This window comes from Phocoena phocoena, chromosome 17 (assembly GCF_963924675.1).
Source record: "Phocoena phocoena chromosome 17, mPhoPho1.1, whole genome shotgun sequence".
Taxonomy (NCBI): Eukaryota; Metazoa; Chordata; class Mammalia; order Artiodactyla; family Phocoenidae; genus Phocoena; species Phocoena phocoena.
In genome coordinates this window covers 18,551,964-18,570,104 of record NC_089235.1, presented here as the reverse complement: position 1 = coordinate 18,570,104, position 18,141 = coordinate 18,551,964, and positions in this window count along the sequence as shown.

Below are 18,141 nucleotides of genomic sequence, written 5' to 3'. Positions count from 1 at the left end.
ACGTTACTGAGGAGAGGGAGCTCTTCCGAAACATTTTCACGATCTGCATGGTTTAATCCGATTCTTTTTACCTTATCTGCTACTGTTCCGACGCAGAAGAGACAATTCCCGTAGTAGCACAGGTGTGGACTGCATGCTTTGTCACCTGCAGGGCAGTAACGCAGTGGTGTTTTTCGCAGAAGTACATATACGTTGAGAATCCTGGGTGTGACCAATATGGAATAAAGAAGAAAGCAGAAAGAGAGCAAATGAAAATTACAACTTGTATATTTATTTATTTTTTACATTTTGCTTTGACTTTTAAATTTAGGAAGTATACGTTTTTCCCCAAGAAACGTTTCAGTTCCTGTGTCAGTCTCAATATTCTCACTGCTCCTTCCTCACCCCATCGCTCTTGATGCTGGGAAAGCTGATTTTTTAAAAAAATTAAATAAAATATTTAATCTTAAGTGTTTATTTCGAATGTGTAATGCTTTGGAAAATAATGGGTAACAGATAATAAAGGATATGTTTATAAAGTGAGCATGTTGGTTCCATTTATAAATGTATGTATGATTTATAAGCTTTTTTAAAAACAAAGCTCAAATTGTTGGTATTTTTCTAAAATGTGCACAGCTGTATTTTACATGAAAGGCTCTTTCTAATGGGTTGTTATACTGTGCTCTACATTTTGGACAGCACATGAAGTCTGCCAATGTACTTAATAAAACATGACTTTGTTTATTTAAAGTTTCTTGCTGTGAAAAAGAACTCCCTACCTGCGAGTTCCGTTATTTATAATCCTTGAAACCAAAATGTATAATGTACAGTTTTCACAACTGTATCTGCTCTAATAAAAAAGTTGGTTATTAATAAAGTTGCAGGTGTGTTTCCTTTATGAGTAAATTACCGTCTTGAGTTATGTGGAATTTTTGGCTGGTGATGGTGGCGAAAGAAAGATCTGCTGAGAAATTAATAATAGAAATGGGGGGGGCAGTGCTCAAAGAACCCACCTGGCAGAAGGTCTTACGCTGCACCATTACGTTTTTTCTTCGTCTCTTTCATCTTAGGCCTTTGGAATCATTTTGCAAAGTAAGATTCATCGCTCTGCTTTACTGCCTTCGTTAATTGTATTAGTGCCTTATCCCGGGTTTTGAGTCTGCTCCTGTTTTTAAGGAAAACTTAAAGATGAAGTAAGTCTCTCCTGCGTGGGCACTTTTCAGTTACAGTTTTCTGACCATTGTGGCCCAAAGAAATTACTATGTTGCTCTGGCCTCTGCTGCGTAGGTCCAAACTGCAGCTGAATAAACTTGCTTTCGCTAGAACCTGCAGCCTTTGAAGCCATCCTCGGTGCTGGCCTCGGCTGGCTCCACGCATCAGCAGGCAGCCTGTGAAGTACAATAAACGGACCTTCTCCAGAAAAGCTTCCTACGGAGCTGCCACAGCGCTTTTAAATTCCCAAGTTAGCCACTCCTGTTGAGGGCTGAGGTATCGAAGACCCCCCACGTACGCAACGCCCAGTTATCACCTCTAGGTGTTAACGGATTTATCAACTCACGTGATTCATCTCCTAGCAAATCCTAAGGGAACAGAACACAGGACAGACTACTTTGGAGCAGGCGGGAGAAGCACAGGGTGCTAGAAAGATTATTGACTCCAGATTCGTGTCCAAACCACGTGTTTTGGTGGCTGAAGCCAAAGCTAGGGTGAAGACCGTGTGGTTGGGAGAGATCTGGAAAATATTCTGCGTGCCCTTTTCGTACAATAGCTATTCCAAGAGTCGTGGCGAGCAGCTCCCTGGGCTCAACCTGTGCACTCGCAGCCCTCCCCCAGGCTTTGCAAAGCGGTGTAGGCTCTTCTCTCCAACTTCATAGGCAGCTGTGGACGTGGCGTATTCTGCCAGGACAGTGTAAAGCTCCATCAGGCCGTGTTCGATTATCCCAGGTGTGTCAATTATCTATGTCCAGCATGTCCTACTTACCCCCAAAGTACCAGAAAGGACTTAGGATTCTGTCATAGCCTCTACAGGGGTCTGACATATGGGAGTAGGAGAAAATATCAGCGTATATAGAATGCAGTGAATATGGATGAAGTTTTGGCTGTGGTCACGATCGATGGAGGATTCTTCTCTAATCTGTGTCCCTGGTTTCCTCATCTGTAAAATGGGTAGAACCACAGCACTGACCTCATAGGAGGAGGAGATGAGCTTATTTACCTTAAGTGCTTAGTACAGTACCTGGCGCACAGGAACTGCTTCGTACATGTTAGCCTTTACTAACTGGAAGAACTAGGGGAAAATTTAATTCCTGTCTCAAACACATTAAAAAATGTATAGTAAGATCCCACTAAAGGCCTCTTTATAAAGGTTAATTATGCCATAGGTCATATGATGTTCCTTAGTGGTAGTCATTGAGTCTCTCTCACTGTGAAAATCGAAGGCCACACTTAGAGAGCTCCGTCTCTACACTAAAATGTGATTTTCAATATAGTAGGATACGAGACATTCGCTTTACACAAAGAACTTCCTCGTCTCATTAGAGTCTTACAAGGTCCCTGTGAACGATTTCCTGCAGGTAAATGACTCGCCCAAGGTCATGTAGCCAAAAAGTTACGAATATTTGTATCAGAGTCCCAGATATGACTCTAAATGCTGTGCTTTTTCATTTCACATATTGACTAGCATTATTCCAGACTGTCATACTGATCAGCCATGAACGGGCAGAAAATACGACGAAATTCAAGGTAACAGTGTGGGTTGAAAGAGCCCATTTCCGTCAGTTCCTGAATGCTACTCAGTTGATGTAACTATAACAGAGTCTATCAAAAGTTCTGAATAAGGTACTTAAAATCCTAAATGTTAAGTGTATTCAAGTTTCATAACTTTTAGTTAGGTATTTAAATAAGATGATTTTTGAACCTTAAAAAACACTAAATATTATTAATAAACGTTTAGTTCTTAAGTGCTATCTTGCTTGGTATTTTGGAGTGAGAGGCATATTACAAATGAACTTGGTGTGGGGTTGTGTTTGAACCTGATCTCTAGGATTAACCCAGAAACTGCACATAGAAGGCCTAAAAGATTTAGATGTATATCACGATGTCCTTTTGAATACTTTATCTTCGTGTTCCATAGAATTGCCTTGGTATTCTCTCGAATCCCAAGTCTCATTTAGGTAAACTATTAGTAGAATTAACACAGAAAGTGAGGGCCAGAGGTTTGGTCAGCTAGTGATTGATAAGGCTGTTTGCTTACTGTGGTGAAGAGTATTATCCATCTTTGAAAAGAATTTTGGAGAGAGGGTGTGGAGGCAGAGATAAAATCAGTGGAAGATGACTACAACGTTGATGTACAAGTCTTTCCTTGTCTGCATCCTTGTCCCAAGCAAACTCATTCATGAAACAATCGAGAACAATACTGAACATTTGGTGGAATTCCTGACGATATTTGCTTCAGGGAAAGCAGTGGAAGAGGGCTTTAGTTTAAGACTATGTGTATCACATTCCTGCCACTTATTGCACATATTTGAAAGAAAAGGATCTGATAGTTAAGTATCACGTCCCTAATTCAGTAAAAGTGGAGGCAAAAGTGAGAAGCCACAGAGTCATCTAATTTTCTCATGTTCTAGGCATGTTTTAACAATCGCTCTGACCACTAGAGCAAATACCTAGAAATCAGGTAGCTGTTTCTGAAGGAAGGTGACAAAGGCCAAGAAGATGCTCAAATGTAGCATCGTTGTGGAGCTAAGGGATGGTGGACCCCATCACCTAAGAACTAGACGTGGCATTTGAAAAGCAGTTTTAAATCGGATAATTGAGCCAAATAAAAGGAGAGGTCAGAAACCTACAAATCCATACAATATTCAAAAGGATAAACAAGTATCACTTAAGTCTGTCGTTACTCATCAATCCGCTGAAACCAAGCAAGAATTTGGGAAATAATCTCAACACAAGAAAGCACTAAAGAATGAAACATTTGTGCTTCAAACAAAAGTTTGGTGTTAACTACATCCAGCTGGTTTTGTCAGGATACAACAAGTAATGTGAGGAATTCTTAATTTTTTTTAAATTTCTCATTGTGCACTAAGAATATTTCCTTACTTTGCAATTTGGCTTTCTTCTATTAGAATTTTTGTGCATTGAATTATCTTTCCATTTTTTTCTAATAATCATGTCCATTTTTTCCTTCACAAAAGAGTATTACTAACCAGAATAGATCCTAGAAGACTATATGTTAAAGTTTTTATTGGTTTACTCTATAAATTTACCTGTATTTGTGTTGACTTCCAAAGACTACCTGAGTAAAATTATAAAGGAAGTATTCGAAACCTATTTGCTGCCCTGCTCCAGGCCCTCAGGAGTTTTCACGCTACCTGTGTGTTCAGTACACTGCCCAATGCCCTGTGCCCCGGGAGTCCCCAGCTCTCCATCTCACCTAGACACACACAACGCGCCAGCTTAGACACACACAACGCACCAGTGCAGTTTGACAAACAGGTCAGCTTAACTGAGGATGTTAATTCAAACAGAGAAGCACAAGAAGGCCTCAAAATCAGGCACATCACTTTCTCAGATGCAGTTTTATGAAACCAGCGACACTTCGTTTTGAGTCATCCCCATATTCATAGGATATGCCAACACCAAACATCTCATGTCCATTTTGGGACCCTCTAAGGATAGTTTTGGTGTCTGTAAAATGGGAACAATAATATCTGCCTCACAGTGTTTTTGTAAGAATCAAAATAGGTAACTTAAGTCAGGAGAGGTTACAAGAGGTTAGGAGGCTAGGAGAGGCACCTGGTAGACTCTCAACATATAGCAGGTACGATTACACTTTACACTTTCACCTTTCTTAGCAGTGTTTACTTATTCCTTCATTAATAAACTTCTAGGCCCAAGATGGACTCTTTTCTTGCCACGGGTACCAGTTCAGCAAACCAAAACGTAGATAACTTTCTAGTCCCTGCTCTGCCTGACCAGAAACGCAATATATACGGTCAGCCAATCAACCCCCAAACACCAAGCCAACCTAGACCTTCTCACCCCAAACAAAGTTGACTCTGTGGCTCCAGCCAATTAGATATGTTCTGTTTCTCTTTTCCTTGTTCTTTATTCTTTATCCGATAAAAGCTTCCTACCTTCTGCCCCATTTTGCAATTCTCCAAAAGAAAACTATGCCTCATCAAGTGTAAAATAAAGTTTGTTTGTATCACCTAAATTATTTTCTTTATTGTTCATGATTACTCAATTCATGTTTGTTTACATTCACTGAAATTCTTTGGCTATGAAGTATCAGGTCCTGCCCGAAGGAATGTATCTGCATAGAGAATCAGCTGTACTTTAAATCATTTAAATGAGTTCCTTATGAAAAGCAAAGGGCAGACAGTTAAAAATCAAAGCTTATAATGATCATCAGAAGGTTTACTGGTGAGTATTGATGCGTTTCTCCTAAGAAGCTTAGGGATATTTAATAATACGGAACACTCATTATATACACTAGGTACAACTATTCATTAGTGTCTATTAATCACAGAAACTTTATAATAAAAGATACAGTTAAGGCGTACTAGAAACGAGCTTGACAGAGGCTTGCCAGAGAGAGTGATGACACTCTTGGCTGTAGGAGCCAGCTTCCTGATCCATGTAGAGCGTCAAGATTTTCACTGATAACACAGAAGTGTGTTAATGGGCCCCGCTATTATGTTTAATCTCTGTGGTTATGAACACAGGCAAGTGGCTGTGCCTTTAAATTAAAATATATTTAATCAGAAATAACAGCATGGCAAAAACAGCATCATGTCAGATCTCCCAGAGCTCAGTAGTTAGTGTAGCATCCATTAGTTTATAAGTTCTGTCATTAATATTTATAGAAAAAGAACGGAAAAGAGGGTAGGAAGGTATCTGCTCTAAGCCGGTGGATAGCCACGTCCAGATAGCTTATCTCAAACCCTGCATTAAGCTAGTGGTTGCTTTTCTCCAAAGGGTAACAGGAAACAGTTCTCCTCTTGAAACACTGCATTCACTATTTTAAGGAAAACCTCACATTAGATGAAAGTCACCTTCTGGGACTTTAAATAGCTTTTATATCATTAAACACTTTTTTTTCCCCTCTCACCAAATCTCATTCTATATTTACCACAGCAGGAAGGAGACTTGCAGTGGTTCTTAAACTTGAACGAGCCTTAGAATCACCTGGATGTCAAACGCTGCTGAGTCCCACAACAGTTTCTGATTGAGTAGGTCAGGGTTTCTGCATTTCTAACGTGTTCCCAAGTGGTGCAGATGCTGCTGGCCAGGGGACCATACTTTGAGAACCACTGCTGTATGTAATGAAGCACTACACATGTATCAGTCACCAACTACAGCCAAGACCCTTGGCTTGGCTGTGTGTGTGGTGTGGCAAAGAGAAGACAGAAGAGTGAAAAAGAATACATGCATACCTAATGTGTGTAGAGCAATCATGTTATTTGATCCTTAAAACAACTCTGGGAACTCCAAAGCGCTCTCCCCATTTTGCATACGAGAAAACCAAGGCCCAGAGGGGTGGAGAGAATTGTTTAACAAAACACAGCTGATAGAGAGCAGAGCCAAGACTCCCAGCCAGCTGCCTCTGGCTCCAAGTCCTGGATATCCCTTCCCCTACCTCTCAGCGGCTCTCTCCTCTGGCCACCAAGAGATTAGAACACAGGGCGCAGGTGGAGAGCCCTTCTGGCTGCCATCAGGCAAGACAACATTGGAGGTTGAGTCCTCAGGATTAGTTGGGATGAAACACTGACGTCTCAGGCATTTTCTATTACATGAATGAGAGTCATTCTCAGATCCATGTAGTAGTTTATCTATAGATATATCTCTCAAACCAGATATGAAATTGGACCTCATTCTCTAAGATTTGCACGCTCAGAAACTTCCGTTTTATCAGACAGTGCTCACATTTGCAAACTACACATAACTCCCTCTGTCCATCTGTGTAGACTTTCTCCCCTCGTCTTAACAGAAGAATGAAACTACGCAGTTAAAGATGATGACAGTGTCCGCACTTACAGATTCCGTCCTGTCCAGCCGACCTTCCTCAGAGACCACCAGGCTAGAAGAGGAAGCTCAGTTATCAGAGAGAAGACAGATATCAGCAGGAAGCGGGGGGGGGGGGGGGGGGGGGTGGGGGGGGGGTGGGGGGGGGGGTGGTGGTTAGGAAAACATCCTGATCCTTATTTTTCGTCAGGAGATGTGCGTAGGACTTAAGAAATCAGTCCTACAATCAGCGTCAGATGAGCCCCCTATCTGCCTCTGAGTTTATTTTCAACATTAGGATTTTCCACAAATGGCAAAAATAGACAATACGCAGAAGGGAGAATATACGCTGTCAATAAACATAAAAAGATGCTCAACCTGACGGACAGCCAGGGAAATGCAAATGAAAATAACGAGATTTTTTAAATCCCGTGCCTGCCACATCGATTACATTCTTAGCTGAAATGGTAAAAGGGCTGGATTTGGAGGCAGCACTGGATCTCAAGTCCAGATCTTCTTTACTTTCCAGCTCTAGGAAGCTTTCCCGGGTTCCATGGAATGTCCCTCCTCAATGACTCCAGACCACCTTGCTTGACTCTTAGCACTTCATTGCATAAATCATCTGGTTTTCAAATCTGTCTCTACTACTAGGCTGTGCGCTCCTCATGGGTGGGGAATTTGTCCCATGTCTCTGCCCCAACAGTGCCTGGTACACATATATGTCCAATAAGACTGATAAGTGAATTAGTAAAACTGAAATCACCTTGCCCACTTGGGCAACTCACAGACTAGTGTAAGAGAGCCATCTTCCACAACTTGCCCTGAAGATATCACTCCCCCCCCGCCCCCCCGCCTTTTTTTTGTCTTACAGTGTTAATGTTACTATGCTAAATGGGGGGGAGGTGAATAGTTTGTGGAAGAGTAAGAAGTTTTAGATAGCTTTAGAAGTTTAGATGTCACTCATTTCCATTTGGCAAAAACTACGGCTGAGTGCCTTTGTAAAGTTTTCTAAGCAATTTGATGATGTTTCCAAGAAAACCAACAGATCATCTACTGGTTAAGAAAATGGTTTCTAATCAACAGGTATGACGTTTCAGTAAAGCAAGACATTCTAGAGATCTGCTGTACAACATTCTATCTGTAGATAACGATACTCTATTTTACACTTAAAATCTATTAAGAGAGCGGATCTTACGTTAAGTGGTCTTACCACAATAAAACGATGTTTATAAGTGTTTCTTAACAGCTTGAACGTTTTTCAGACATTAAGACAAGTGGATGGCAGAATGGATGCTGGGAGCTCATTTGGAGAGAAGAGTTCCTGATTCCTTATTTACCTTAGAGTGGCAACTGTGGAGGTGAAAAGAAATGGACAGATTACAGCAACGCTGAGGAGATAGAATTAACTCCAAGTGGTGTCTGATTGGGTGTGGAGGTTGAAGGAAAATGTGGATTCAAGAACGACACGAGGTTTCAGGCTGGAGCAGCTGGGTGCTTCTTAGGCCCCTTAACTAAGACAGGGAAGGTGGGAGGAGGAACAGGTGTGCACAGGTAAACTGAAGACACTGAATTCAGTTTGAGATCGGAGGTGTTTGGTGAGACAGGCCAAACGGAGAGAGAGTTGGGTGTACAGGTCCAAAGTGCAAGAGAACGCTTTGCAATCAAGATACGTACTGAGCATAAAGGGAAAACATCCACTGATATGCAATTATTTGCTCTTCTCTTTACAAATTATTCTACCTATTCATTAGAGTAGGTCCCTCAACAAGACTATGTTCAGAATTATTTTTTATTGTGGCAACATATACATAAGTTTACCATTTTAACCATTTTAAGTATACAATTTAGTGGCATTATGTATATTCACATCATTGTACATCCATCGCCACGATCCATCTTCAGAAGATTTTTTAATTGAGATATTTAAAATTTGCCTCCCTTCAAAAAAATAACTATTTTGTCATTAATTTCACTAATTTGAGGTTTTTTTAATACAAAGGTGTTTCAAGTTACCATAATAACTTGTTTCATCACTGAGTCTGAGGTCCCTGAATATCACATCAAATGCACAATTTTTAAATCGATTCTATAACAAGGAATTTGATGACTAAACCACTATAAATATCTGTGAATGCTTAAGCTATCGTCCATGAAGGGTCAAGAAAGTTTTTCTTTATAAGGAGGAGCCTAGGCTTTGCCACCGAGTCCAAGGGCAGTAAAGGGGCAGCTGCTAATCACTACTGCACAAGCCCCTTCCTGCACGAGGTGGAATTGGCTTCTTTGTCCACCTTCCTGTTGTTTCGGCTTCCTGTGCAACTGAGCCCGTTGCTGCACTCACAGATAAATTTAAAAAGCAACAACAAAAAGCAATTTAAATTTAAAGTCCACCAGTCATTTTTAATCATTATATAGAGAGCGCTACTATTTATTTACTGAAATTTAAAGAGGAAAAAAAGGAATGAAAAGAAAGGGAATTAGGCTTCTGCAGGCCCTAGGATACCAAAAAGGCAAAAACATCTCTTCTTCTAAAATGGTCTTTCATTTCTCTTATCCCCTAGAAAACAGAGAGACTACCGACTTACCCATGAATATATCTACTGATCTACAATTAAATAATAAATCACTGGATAAACCAGAATTCTAAGTTGCCAAAAACCTTATTCCAAAAACTCAGCTGCTTAAAAAGTCTCCCGGGCTTCCCTGGTGGCGCAGTGGTTGAGAGTCTGCCTGCCGATGCAGAGGACACGGGTTTGTGCCCTGGTCCGGGAAGATCCCACATGCCGTGAGAGGCTGGGCCCATGAGCCACGGCCACTGGGCCTGCACGTCCGGACCCTGTGCTCCACAACGGGAGAGGCCACAACAGTGAGAGGCCCGTGTAACACACAAAAATATAAATAAATAAATAAAATGAAATATAATTAATTAATTAATTAAAAAATCTCCCACTAGGGTAGGGAATGATTATCAAGCAATCTTGTTCCTCCTTGCCAAATTTTTGCTTTCTTGGCTTTTTTTTAATCCTTGGAGGTGGCCATGTGATCTAATTCTGGCCAGTGAAACTCTGCTGAATCTTCTGGAAAACTTTTTGCTTTCCTGATAAAAAAAGATACATAGCAGAGAACTCAATGGTGCTGCAACATGCACTTTTGTTCTGTCTTGGGTGTAGATGTGATGTTATTTGCTATGGCAACCATATTGCAATCATGAGGGAACAAGCATAAGAACAAAAGCTCAACAAGAACAGGGGAGCAGAAAGTTGGAAAGAGCTTGGGTCCTTAATAACACTGTTGAACTTTTCTTGTTAAGTAAACAATTTTTATTATCATTTAGTCCCCATTAAAAAATCTCAGCTACTATTAAAATGGTAGCAAAAAATAATTTCAACCTTACATATAGGAAAAGATAAAGTTGACAAAGGTTTAGCTACACTCACCAAGAAAGAGGACTCAAAATCAGAAGTGAAGGAGGAAACCACTGATACCACAGAAATACAAAGAATCATAAGAGATGAAATTTATATGCCAACCATGAAAATTACATGCCAACAAATTTGACACCCTAGAAGAAATGGATAAATTCCTAGAAATATACAACCTACCAAGGCTGAATCATGTCAAATTAGAAAACTTGAATAGACTGATTATTAGTAACAAGATTGAATCAGTAATGAAAAACTTCAACAAACAGAAGCCCAGGGTCAGATAGCTTCACAGGGGAATTCTATCAAACATTCAAAGAAGCATTAATACCAATCCTTCTCAAACTCTTCCAAAAAGCAGGAGATGAGGGAACACTTCCAAATTCATTTTAAGAGGCCAGGATTACCCTGATACCAAAACCAGACAAGGACACCAGAAGAAATTTATAGGCCAATATCTCTGATGAATATAGGCACAAAAATCCTCAACGAAATATTAGCAAACAGAATTCAATGATACATTTAAAGGATCATATGCCATGAGCAAGTGGGATTTATTCCAGGGATGCAAGGATGATTCAACATCCACAAATCAATCATTGTGATACACCACATTAACAAAATAAAGGATAAAATTCATATGATAATCACAATAGATACTGAAAAAGCTTATGACAAAATTCAACATCCATTTTGGTAAAACTCTTAACAAAGTGGATATAGCAAGAATGTACCTCACCATAATATAATACAAGGCTATATATGAGAGGCCCACAGCTAACATCATATTCAATGGTGAAAAGCTGAAAGCCTTTCCTCTAAGATCAGGAACAAGGCAAGAATGCCCACTTCTTGCCACTTTTAATCAACATAGTATTGGAAGTCCCAGCCATAGCAATTAGGCAAGGAAAAGGAATAAAAGGCACCCAAACTGGAAAGGAATAAGTAAAATTATCACTGTTTGCAGATGACATATTATATATGGAAAACCCTAAAGATTCCACCAAAAAAATGTTAGAATAAATTAATTCAGTAAAGTTGCAAGGTACAAAAATCTGTTGCACTTCTATACACTCTCAGAAACAGAAATTAAGAAAACAATCTCATTTACAATTACATGAAAAAGAACAAAATTCCTAGGAATAAATTTAAGCAAGGAGGTGAAAGAGCTGTACACTGAAAACTCTAAGACATTGATGAAAGAAACTGAAGAAGATGCAAATAAATGGAAAGATATTCTGTGTTTATGGATTGGAAGAATTAATGTTAAAATGTCCACAGTACCCAAAGCGATCTAAAGGTTCAATGCAATCTCTATCAAAATTCCTATGGCATTTTTCACAGAAATAAACAATCCCCAAATTTGTATGGAACCACAAAAGACCCCAAATAGCCAAAGCAATGTTGAGAAAGAAAAACAAAGCTGGAGGCATCACACCCCTTGATTTCAAAGTATATTATAAAGCTATAGTAATCAAAATAGCATTTTATGGCATAAAATCAGCAACATAGATAAATGCAACAGAATAGAGAGCCCAGAAATAAACCCATGCATATACGGTCAATTAATTTGAGACAAAGAAGCCAAGAATATACAATGAGGAAAGAGCAGTTTCTTCAATAAATGATGTTTGGAAAACTGGACAGCCACATGCAAATGCATGAAACTGGACCACTATCTTACACCATCCACAAAAATTAACTCAAAATGGATTAAAGACTTGAATGTAAGACCTGAAATCACAAAACTCTTGGGAGAAAACATAGGTGGTAATCTCCTTGACATCAGTCTTGGCAATGGTCTTTTGATTTTGGCACCAAAAGCAAACGCAAAAATTAAACCTAAAGCAAATATAAACAAGTGGGACTACATACAGTTAAAAAGCTTCTGCACAGCAAAAGAGACCATCAACAAAGTGAAAGGCAACCTACTGGATAAGAAAAAATATTTGCAAATCATATATCTGATAAGGGGGCTAATATGCAAAATATATAGATATATCAATTCAACACAATAGCAAAAAAAAAATCTGATTAAAACATGGGCATAGGTTCTCAACATTTTTCCAAAGATGACATACAGATGGTCAACAGGTATATGAAAAGATGCTCTATATCACTAATCACCAGGGAAAAGCAAATCAAAACCACAGTGATATATCACCTCACACTTGTTAGAATGGCTATTACCAAAAAGATAAGAAATAACAAGTGTCGACAAGGATGTAGAGAAAAGGGAATCCTTGGGAAGTATTGTGGGGAATGTAAATTGGTGCAGCCACTATGGAAAAAAATATGGAGGTTCCTCAAAAAATTAAAACTACCAATTCCACATCTGGGTATTTATTCAAAGAAAACAAAAACACTAATTCAAAGATATATGCATCCCTATGTTAAGTGCAGCATTGTTTACAATAGCCAAGACATGGAAATAAACTGTCTGCCAACAGATGAATGGATAAAGAGATGTGGTATCTATATACATACACATATACATACAGTGGAATATTATTCAGCCGTAAAAAAAGAATGAAACCTCACTATTTGCAACCATCACGGATGGACCTTGAGGGCATTATGCTCAGTGAAATAAGCCAGACAAAGACAAATACCTTATGCTTTCACTTATATGTGGAATCTTAAAGACAAAAACAAAAGCCTCATAGAAACAGACCAGATTCGTGGTTACCAGAGGTGGGGGTGGAGGTGGACAAAATGAATGAACAGGGTCAAAAAGCACAAATTTCCAGTTATAAAGTAAATAAGTCATGGGGAATATTATGTCCAGCATGGTGACTATAGTTAAGAATACTATCTTAGAGTACATTTGAAAGTTACAAAGAACAAATCTTAAAAGTTCTCAGAAGAAAAAAAAAATTGTACCTATTAATGGTGATGAATGTTAACTAGACATATTGTGGTGATCATTTCAAAATACATATAAACATCAAATCATGATACTGTACACCTGAAACTAAAGTTATACATCAATTATAAATCAATAAATAGCTAAATAAAAATCTCAGCTGCAAAAAAACCCCAAAGTTAGCAGAAGGAAAGAAATAATAAAGATCAGATCAGAAATAAATGAAAAAGAAATGAAGGAAATGATAGCAAAGATCAATAAAACTAAAAGCTGGTTCTTTGAGAAGATAAACAAAATTGATAAACCATAGCCAGACTTATCAAGAAAAAAAGGGAGAAGACTCAAATCAATAGAATTAGAAATGAAAAAGGAGAAGTAACAACTGACACTGCAGAAATACAAAGGATCATGAGAGATTACTACAAGCAACTATATACCAATAGAATGGACAACCTGGAAGAAATGGGCAAATTCTTAGAAATGCAAAACCTTCTGAGACTGAACCAGGAAGAAATGGAAAATACGAACAGACCAATCACAAGCACTGAAATTGAAACTGTGATTAAAAATCTTCCAGCAAACAAAAGCCCAGGACCAGATGGCTTCACAGGAGAATTCTATCAAACATTTAGAGAAAAGCTAACACCTATCCTTCTCAAACTCTTCCAAAATATAACAGAGGGAGGAACACTCCCAAGCTCATTCTACAAGGCCACCATCACTCTGATACCAAAACCAGACAAAGATGTCACAAAGAAAGAAAACTGCAGGCCAATATCACTGATGAACATAGATGCAAAAATCCTCAACAAAATACTAGCAAACAGAATCCAACACATTAAAGGATCATACACTATGATCAAGTGGGGTCTATCCCAGGAATGCAAGGATTCTTCAATATACGCAAATCAATCAGCATGATACACCATATCAACAAACTGAAGGAGGAAAACCATATGATCATCTCAATAGATGCAGAGAAAGCTTTCGACAAAATTCAACACCCATTTATGATAAAAACCCTCCAGACAGTAAGCACAGAGGGAACTTTCCTCAACCTAATAAAGGCCATATATGACAAACCCACAGCCAACATCGTCCTCAATGGTGAAAAACTGAAACCATTTCCACTAAGATCAGGAACAAGACAAGGTTGCCCACTCTCATCACCATTATTCAACATAGTTTTGGAAGTTTTAGCCACAGCAATCAGAGAAAAAAAAAAAATAAAAGGAATCCAAATTGGAAAAGAAGAAGTAAAGCTGTCACTGTTTGCAGATGACATGATACTATAAATAGAGAATCCTAAAGGTGCTACCAGAAAACTACTAGAGCTCATCAATGAATTTGGTAAAGTAGCATGATACAAAATTAATGCACAGAAATCTCTTGCATTCCTATATACTAATGATGAAAAATCTGAAAGTGAAATTAAGAAAACACTCCCATGTACCACTGCAACAAAAAGAATAAAATATCTAGGAATAAACCTACCTAAGGAGACAAAAGACCTGTATGCAGAAAATTATGACACTGATGAAAGAAATTGAAGATGATACAAAGAGATGGAGAGATATACCATGTTCTTGGATTGGAAGAATCAACACTGTGAAAATGACTATACTACCCAAAGCAATCTACAGATTCAATGCAACCCCTATCAAACGACCACTGGCATTTTTCACAGAACTAGAACAAAAATTTCACAATTTGTATGGAAACACAAAAGACCCCAAATAGCCAAAGCAATCTTGAGAAAGAAAAACAGAGCCAGAGGAATCAGGCTCCCTGACTTCAGACTATACTACAAAGCTACAGTTATCAAGACAGTATGATACTGGCATACAAAAAGAAATATAGATCAATGGAACAGGGTAGGAAATCCAGAGACAAACCCACGCACATATGGTCACCTTATCTCTGACAAAGGAGGCAGGAATATACAATGGAGAAAAGACAGTCTCTTCAATAAGTGGTGCTGGGAAAACTGGACAGCTACATGGAAAAGAATGAAATTAGAACCCTCCCTAACACCATACACAAAAATATACTCAAAATGGATCAAAGACCTAAATGTAGGGCCAGACACTATCAAACTCTTAGAGGAAAACATAGGCAGAACACTCTATGACATAAATCACAGCAAGGTCCTTTTTGACCCACCTCCTAGAGAAATGGAAATAAAAAAAACAAAAATAAACAAATGGGACCTAATGAAACTTATAAGCTTTTGCACAGCAAAGGAAACCATAAACAAGACCAAAAGGCAACCCTCAGAATGGGAGAAAATATTTGCAAATGAAGCAACTGACAAAGGATTAATCCCCAAAATTTACAAGCAGCTCATGCAGCTCAATATTAAAAACACAAACAACCCAATCCAAAAATGGGCAGAAGACCTAAATAGACATTTCTCCAAAGAAGATATACAGATTGCCAACAAACACATGAAAGGATGCTCAACATCATTAATCATTAGAGAAAGGCAAAGCAAAACTACAATGAGATATCATCTCAAAGCAGTCAGAATGGCCATCATCAAAAAATCTACAAACAATAAATGCTGGAGAGGGTGTGGAGAAAAGGGAACCCTCTTGCACTGTTGGTAGGAATGTAAATTGATACAGCCACTATGGAGAACAGTATGGAGGTTCCTTAAAAAACTACAAATCGAACTATACGACCCAGCAATCCCACTACTGGGCATATACCCTGAGAAAACCGTAATTCAAAAAGAGTCATATACCAAAATGTTCACTGCAGCTCTATTTACAATAGCCAGGACACGGAAGCAACCTAAGTGTCCATCAACAGATGAATGGATGAAGAAGATGTGGCACATATATACAATGGAATAGTACTCAGCCATAAAAAGGAACGAAACTGAGGTATTTGTAGTGAGGTGGATGGACCTAGAGACTGTCTTACAGAGTGAAGTCAGTCAGAAAGAGAAAAACAAATACCGTATGCTAACACATATATATATGGAATCTAAAAAAAAAAGAAAATGGTCATGAAGAACCTAGGGGCAAGACGGGAATAAAGACAGAGACCTACTAGAAAAACTAGAGGACACGGGGATTGGGGAAGGGTAAGCTGGGACAAAGCGAGAGAGTGGCATGAACATATATACACTAGCAAATGTAAAATAGACAGCTAGGGGGAAGCAGCCGCATGGCACAGGGAGATCAGCTCGGTGCTTTGTGACCACCTAGAGGGGTGGGATAGGGAGGGTGGGAGGGAGGGAGATGCAAGAGGGAAGAAATATGGGGACATATGTGTATGTATAACAGATTCACTTTGTTATAAAGCAGAAACAAACACACCACTGTGAAACAATTATACTCCAATAAATATGTTTTTAAAAATCTCAGCTTTTCTTATAATGAAAGTAAAAGAAAATAATTTCAACCTTACGAAAGTATGAAAGAGATTATCAACAGTATTCACGCTTGTCATTTGTATCTACTCTGAAAAATAAGAGACCATTTTCTAAATCAATTCATTTCTGTGCTTGGGAAAGTCGAACCCCTTTAATATCAAAGGCCTCAAGAAACACCAGTGTAAATTCTTGAGTCCTCCATGGGTCTTCCCTTCCCCAACCAGCTCGGCTAGAACTGTCCTCTCTCCTCTACAGGATGGTCTCCCCGCTACAGCCTCGTAAGTTGTGCTAATCAGACTCTATCCAGTCACTACCATCGGGGTGTGATGTGTGCTGGCCTACTGTAAAGGCTTCGTGATATTTTCTCACTCCATTTATTCTTTGCAACAAAAAACTCTATGAAGTGGTCATTGTCATCCTAGATTTTACAAATTAAAAACCGACAACAAATCAGACTTGTCTATGCAATGGTTTGCACACAGCTAGTAGTAACAGAGCTAGAATTTGAAACCAGATCTATTTTTGAAGACTGTCTCATCGGGTTTGTGAGAACTAACTTCCTAGTTTCTTTTCACAGCTTTATCAGCCACCATTCCCTCGGGGCTGAAACCGGACTTCTCTCTGTTGGAGCTGCTGTTAGCTCCCCCGACTCTGCCTCCGGCTCGTCTCAATGATCCTCTCTCCCAGTCTCATTGCCACCCTTCCAGCTCGGCTCTTCATGACCACTGGCTGGTCGGATGGATGACAAGAGCATCCGAACCGGCCTCTCTGCCCCCAGTCTGCCCTTTCTATCGCTGCTGCTAGGACTCGTCAGAGGTACAAAAGCCAAAGCTTTCTCCAACTTAGCTCTGAGCCTGTGACCTCCTTATTAAAGAATGTACACCAGCTCCTTCACTGCCCTGAAAATGAGAAGAGACGGGGAAACAAGCCCCCGTGCATTCATGGAACCAGGCCAGACCCTTTTGATACAAGGTTCTCGGCATCTGAAGAATTGTCAGAGGATGGTATACGGGAGCTAGTCCCCTGCTGGGTCTTGACTTTCCAACTGGTCAACACTTGGCCGTGAGAACTTGGCCAGAGAAGGAGCAGAAAGCCACTCAGAAAACTCACTGGAAACTCTGTGTGTGTGTGTGTGTGTGTGTGTACAGCCACAGGCAAGACAGGCAGCCTGGAGAGATTCTGTCAGGCATGCGCCCTCCTGTCACTAGTGTGCAAGAGGGTTCCTGGGGTCCCTGAGTTCCAGGAGCTGCTCGGCATCAATGGGGCACCCACAGCCCCAGCCCATCAGACGTTCCGGCTTCACATCGACACAACCTCAGGCTGCTGTGCTCTACTAAGACAGCGCTTCTGAGGCGGAGTCTCAGTTTTACAATTTAGAATTCTGTATGCATAAAGCTTCTTTCATCATTCAAACGACGGAAAATCAATCCCAATGGAACTCTCCTGGTTGGAGATTTGCAGATGCTGGGTTCTCTATTCTGCATATTAGT